General features: G+C 31.3%; 1 protein-coding gene across 1 annotated transcript in view; it reads right to left on the minus strand.

Moving 5' to 3' along the window:
- Positions 1 to 471: 471 nt before the first annotated feature.
- Positions 472 to 5876, minus strand: part of Rap2c (RAP2C, member of RAS oncogene family) — a 14149-nt gene continuing 8744 nt past the window's right edge. The window contains exon 3 of the mRNA XM_015506173.2: positions 472 to 2965. The gene's annotated coding sequence lies outside the window, so the exon portion shown is untranslated. The remainder of the gene's footprint in view (positions 2966 to 5876) is intronic.

Raw genomic sequence — 5876 nt, forward strand, 5'->3', positions numbered from 1 at the left:
TATTCACTTGGTTAGAAATGTTGACCTTGCTGGATGAAGGGACACCACTCTTGCAGTGGAGAAAAAGAGGAAAGGCCCTGAAATCATTAGTGCTTTCATTGCAAAAAAAGGCATTTTGGACTGCAAGGACAGCATCTAAAACAGCATAATATGGGATGATGGATTGAGCCCAGTTGTGCTAAGTTATATGCATTATACCTTCTTTTAACCCATTATTTATAATTTCCAATTTATTTATGAATTATTTCACTTGATTAAATATTACATGTTAGGACATATTTCAGTTCCCCCCATATATGCCAAAATAGTGACTAAGGAAATAAGTGAACAATGTTTAATTACCGTTTAAACATGTACTGTAATACATATTATCATTTTGATTAAAAGTAAGACTTGGAGTTATGAAAAAGAATCACAAGTGAGGAAATCTAGAACAAGAAGTGATACACCAAATAATTACAGAAACCAACCTCAGTAATACAGATGTCTATTTTATTAAAAAAGTTACAAACAGGTGGACTGCAGGGTCGTCTTACAAAATGACAAGAATGAAATCTATTGGAAAAATTTACTTTTACAAATCTTTATAGGTAATTGTTCAATGTTTGTACTTGTTATTCGAGATTTTACCTTTCACCGATAAAGTTACAGTACATTAGATCCATGATAATAGGTTACATGATTTTATTAGCAGAGCCCTACTGCAGTGATTTGAACAACTCCTAAACAGATGCCATAGTAAAGACAAGACATATATTGCATTTAATATTAATTTATTATCCTAATAAGCAACATGCAATCTATTGAGGAAGCTAAAATAACTTTTGGTCCCTTTTCTTAAAATGTGCTGGAGAAACCACCTTTAAAATCACTTTCCCCTGATTCCTGTGATCCTAAGTGAATTCAAGTTAAATTTGTAGCTGAGGTCAATGACAATGAACACTTTAACAGAGAGAGATAGGGTTGGGGAGCAGGGTAGGGAACAATATCCATAGGAAAGAAACACTGTATAAAAATCAATAATCTGCAGAAAATTTAATTCATCATGAATTATTTGATTCCTTTAGAATTTCACAAAGTTAATAAGAATAAATCATGATCACTTAACCTACTTTGAAATGAGCGTTTGGTTTTAAATTTGGTATTAAAGTGCAAACTTAAATTGTATTCATTTCAAGCAGTTTATAGTAAAAACAATGTTTCAATTGCTTCTATACTTACAATTTCATAAGAAAATTCAAAATTTAAGAGCAAGCGTTCACTTTGGGGGAATTTGATCAGGAATCAAATGCAACACGATTTAAAAAAAGGAAATCAAAGTTTAATCAATTTCTACTCAATAATTAATGGTCATGCTGACCAATAAATCACATGAATACAGATATCACTGTATTTGAACATCACACACAATATAAATTTAAAATTGCCACACCCTTCCATAAACTGTCACTGCATATATTAGAGCTTTCCTTGACAAAGTTATTGAGCGGTTATTATAGATCAAAAGTATAGTTTTGGTTTTGTTTTGTTTTATTTAGAAGCATGTTCAAATGACTAAAGCTGGGCTCCTAAAATCGAGAACTTTGGTGCAGTAGGTGAGCTGCAGTTACTAACTTCTGCAAATTAAAAGCACACAAATAAAAACAAATAAAATCCAACAGCAAAATACTGTCAACCTTACACAACTGAAAAATCTTTGCTATGAAAAGCACTCGTTGATGTTAAAACTGAACCAAAAAAAAAATCACTCTTTAAATTTCCTTTCTGCTTCTATACCTGTGTTACTGTTAAAATGTTCAAGTATTCAGACAAAATGTGCTGATTAGGTAAACAACATGGAAGGCAATGGCTATTAGAAAGCACATTTGCAAAAATAAAAAATAGCCCAGAGACTTGGTGCTATTCTCCCTCCTGTTACAGATTTTGTCTCTACTACGAACATGCTTCTTGAGAAATAACTAAAAAGCAATCGTGATAGTGCAAGAAAACTTTAACAAATATTGCTTTAAACTATTATTCAGAAAGACAAATATTAGGAACTAGAAAGTGTATATGATTTTATTTGAATTCAATTTTACATGTGCAGAAGTCTACTAGATGTCAATTACAAGCCTGACAGGCAAAGCTGAGTTATCTCTGTTTAGGTATACAATTAATTTACCATGGATACAATATCCCTTTTCAAAGGCATTGCTAAGTAGGTCATAACTAAATTTAGAACTTCACAGAAAGGAAAATGTTACTGCCGCAATTCGATGCTGTAAATGAGATTAACACATGTGAAAACCTAATGGAATCGAAAGCTTAACTCTCCAACTAAATGTTCTATAGTCAATTTCCAATAGCAATAGTAACTTTTCAGAATATGTTAATTACAAAAACACAGCACAAACTGCACTTGAGGAAAAGGGATATTCCATCCATACAGGTAAAATGTGATCTTTAGTTTCTTTTTACAACACTGCCACACGTAAACAAAGTCTCAAAGTATTAACCAACCATTTGAAGGAGAAAGATTTTACAAATAGGATGAAGCACTGGTACGAGGTAATATACAGAAGTAACCATTTGTTTAAGGCTCAATTTTTTTCTCCATTATAACTTTCTTTTAAAAGGCATTGAGTAGGTAATACTGAGTTTGAGTATTTAATAAATACAACTTGAGAAACTGATTAAAGAAATCAATGAAAATATTAAAAATTAACCCTTGCATATTAGCCATCAATAAGAACTTAGAAAGCTATAAAAGGACTGATTGATAAAGAACAGATTTTTAAATGTATGGTAAACGTGCTAAGCATTCTTGTTTAAGGTCATTGGATCTTGAAGGCCAAAGACCTTATGCACTTAATTAGATGTATGGCAACATGCTGTAATAGAGACAGGTTTACCAAGGCTCAGTTCTGCAACCCAGGTTGTAAAGTTCTCCAAAGCAGCATCTGTGCAAATTTCCTCTGAGTTTTATCTGCAATTAAGATAAAAATGTCATAAAAATATAGAAATACAGATTATAGTTTAAAAAACTGGAAACAGAAGCAGTAACAAGAGTAAGAATCTTCAGGTGGACTTTCACTGTTTTCTCCATCAGTTTGAGTAAAAAAGCAATTTTCTATGGCCCCGAAATGTCATTAAAAAGTAGAAGCACAGTATTGATGCACTGGATATCACATACTGTGTCTGTGTAACTACTCCAGTTGATTTTTAAAAATTTTATTAGACTTTATATTTATGCAATATTAATGTTTCTTACTAGTTTAAACCATCTTAGAGTATAAATGTGGAAAGTGGTGCTTCTACTTTGAACTTGATACCTTCATATTTTAACTGGGAATGCTATTAGAATTAAATGCATATTAATTATGAGTAAACTTGACAATGATAGATTTTTCCAATTTAATTTTTTGGTAATTTTTCCCATTCATTTAATTTTATTGAGACAAACTGGCACTTTAAAAACTTTGACCATAAAGTGTTAATTACATTGCATTCTGGGATATCAGAAAGCTTTTTTGGCAATTTAAAATTAAAAAAAAAAACATGATTCAAACAGTTTAGATATTGAGCACCTACTAGGTACCCTAGTTTGAGCTAAATGCAAGGTGACAGCAGCAGTTCACATTTCCCACTATAGTATGCCTTTTTTCGAACATCCTCCCAAACATAAGGACCTATGTGACTGGGATTCCTCAGTCTCTGCTATTATAGTTAATAGATTTCTGCCCTTCCATTTAATATTGTGGAGGGGGGGGGAATCTATCATTCAGACAGATACAATGTCCTTCAGCTGTGCTGAATCACCAACTAGCTTCTAGGGGAATGGAATTATGTTTGTTTTTTAAACATAGGAGATAAAAAATGTTACCATAAAGCCAGAAACAAAAGAATAGCAACTAGGAAAGAATGCCAAGTGAAAACAGTGGAAGCTCTGGAAGGGTTCTACCAACGTTTATAAATGCATAATTTCAATTTTATTTGACAGCTGTACTTCTGTAGTGTTCAAAGGGCCTGATAGAATGCTTTATTAGTAGCTGTATCATAAACATGATTACTTTTGAAGAAGGTAGCTCCAATCATTATTGAGATTCTGCCACCTAAACACATTAGAAAAAAGACAGAACAAAATCCTCCTTCATAGAAAATATCATAGAAACAGTTTTTCTAATTAAAATTAAGAATTTTTTGCATTAAAGTTAATTGTTAATTAGGACATGGGTTATTTAAGTCCAGTTTCCTCATTATTAAAACAGTGATAAAAATACTTTTCTCTCAGGGTTGTTGTAACATAATATATGAAAGTACTTTATAAAATGACTGTACAAATGTCATGTATTATTTTCATTTCTTAAGTATTATAAATGTCTAGAAGACCAGGATTGTGTCTTTGATATCCAGACTAATAACGTATGTATTTTTTTATTCTACTTTGAATTTTTATACCTATTTAAACAGAACAATATTTCATTACATATACATCTCCTTATGAAGAATTTTTAGGAATTCAGACTACCTGCAATTAATTTAAATTATTAAATTCACTGTAAATTTGAATCCACATTTTCCAAAATAAACAATTACAGAAAGTTTGAGATTTTCAAATGTTTGTGTCTCTTAAATATTAAAGACTTATAAAATCTTTAGGTTTTCTCTGAAATCAAACTAAGAAAGTAGTTACTATTTATATCTAACCCAAATCAACATTGATAATACAAACCAGCTTACTGACCATAATATATATTAAATAAAAGTTTATATATTCATCACTTCCCACCTCACAAAAGCCTGGTTAACATTTGGTTCATCCGCATTTCACAAAATGACAATAATCCAATGAAATGTTCATATAGATAAATGCTGAGTCATATTCAACATATTAACATTAGATATACCTTTAAACAAAGTATTAATGCTGGCTACTTTTCAAAAGAGTAATATAATTCTGTGCAGTAATAAATCCTGAAGCAAAATCTTGCGTTAAGCAAAAAGGACAGTGTCTCTCAGTTTAGAACTTCACAGAAGGCAGAATGTAAATATTCTTGCTCCACAGTGACAGCAAAATTTTTAGTGTATTAACACTCTTATTCATTTAAAAAGGAAAACATCCCAGAGGCTTAAAAGCAGCTGGTCAAATTAGTACTTTTTTAACTGACAGGACACTAGACACATTGCAAAGGTGTAATGCTGCTTTCAATATAGAACAGATTATCCTTGTCCTTGCTCTCAAGTTTCCAGTAAGACACCCAACAAATCTTAACTCTGGAGGCTTCTGCTCAAACACTTGCTTAATCGATTGTTTTTATTTTGTACTCTTTTACAAGTTTTTATTTAAAAAATAAAAAATTGAAACCAATCAAACAATAGTCCAAACCTTTTGCTCAGTAAATTGTGAAATACAGTCTCCTGAGTGGGGTAAATTGGTACACAAGAGTACCAAACAGAACTGAAAGAACAGAGATCATTATTTATGTCAGCCAGAAGAAAAAGAGAGATTCTTGACTCAAGACTAACTCATCATTTCACGAGGCAGCAGAATGCCTGGGATGTTAACAAAGGCTCCTGAAAGGCTTAGCAGTTAGTGAATGTCTTTTTTGCTTAACTGGATTTACCATTTCTCAATACAATGGTATTTACTAGCATTCTTTCTCTCTCCTTTTTTTTTTTTTTAGCAAATATAAATGTGCAATCATAGTCATTTTTCTTTTTTCTCTCCTTTGAGAAACATGATATTCTGGGTATTTAACCAAAGAATTTTTTTAAAAATGAATTTTCCTTCATTTTTTACTTGGCATTTTCATATCCAAGTTAAATATTATTTGTATTAGTGAAATACCAGGCTGACATTCTGTTATCTGACAGATGTTACTTTTTTTTTTTTTTTT

Source organism: Marmota marmota, unplaced genomic scaffold (genome assembly GCF_001458135.2).
Source record: "Marmota marmota marmota unplaced genomic scaffold, marMar, whole genome shotgun sequence".
Classification (NCBI taxonomy): Eukaryota; Metazoa; Chordata; class Mammalia; order Rodentia; family Sciuridae; genus Marmota; species Marmota marmota.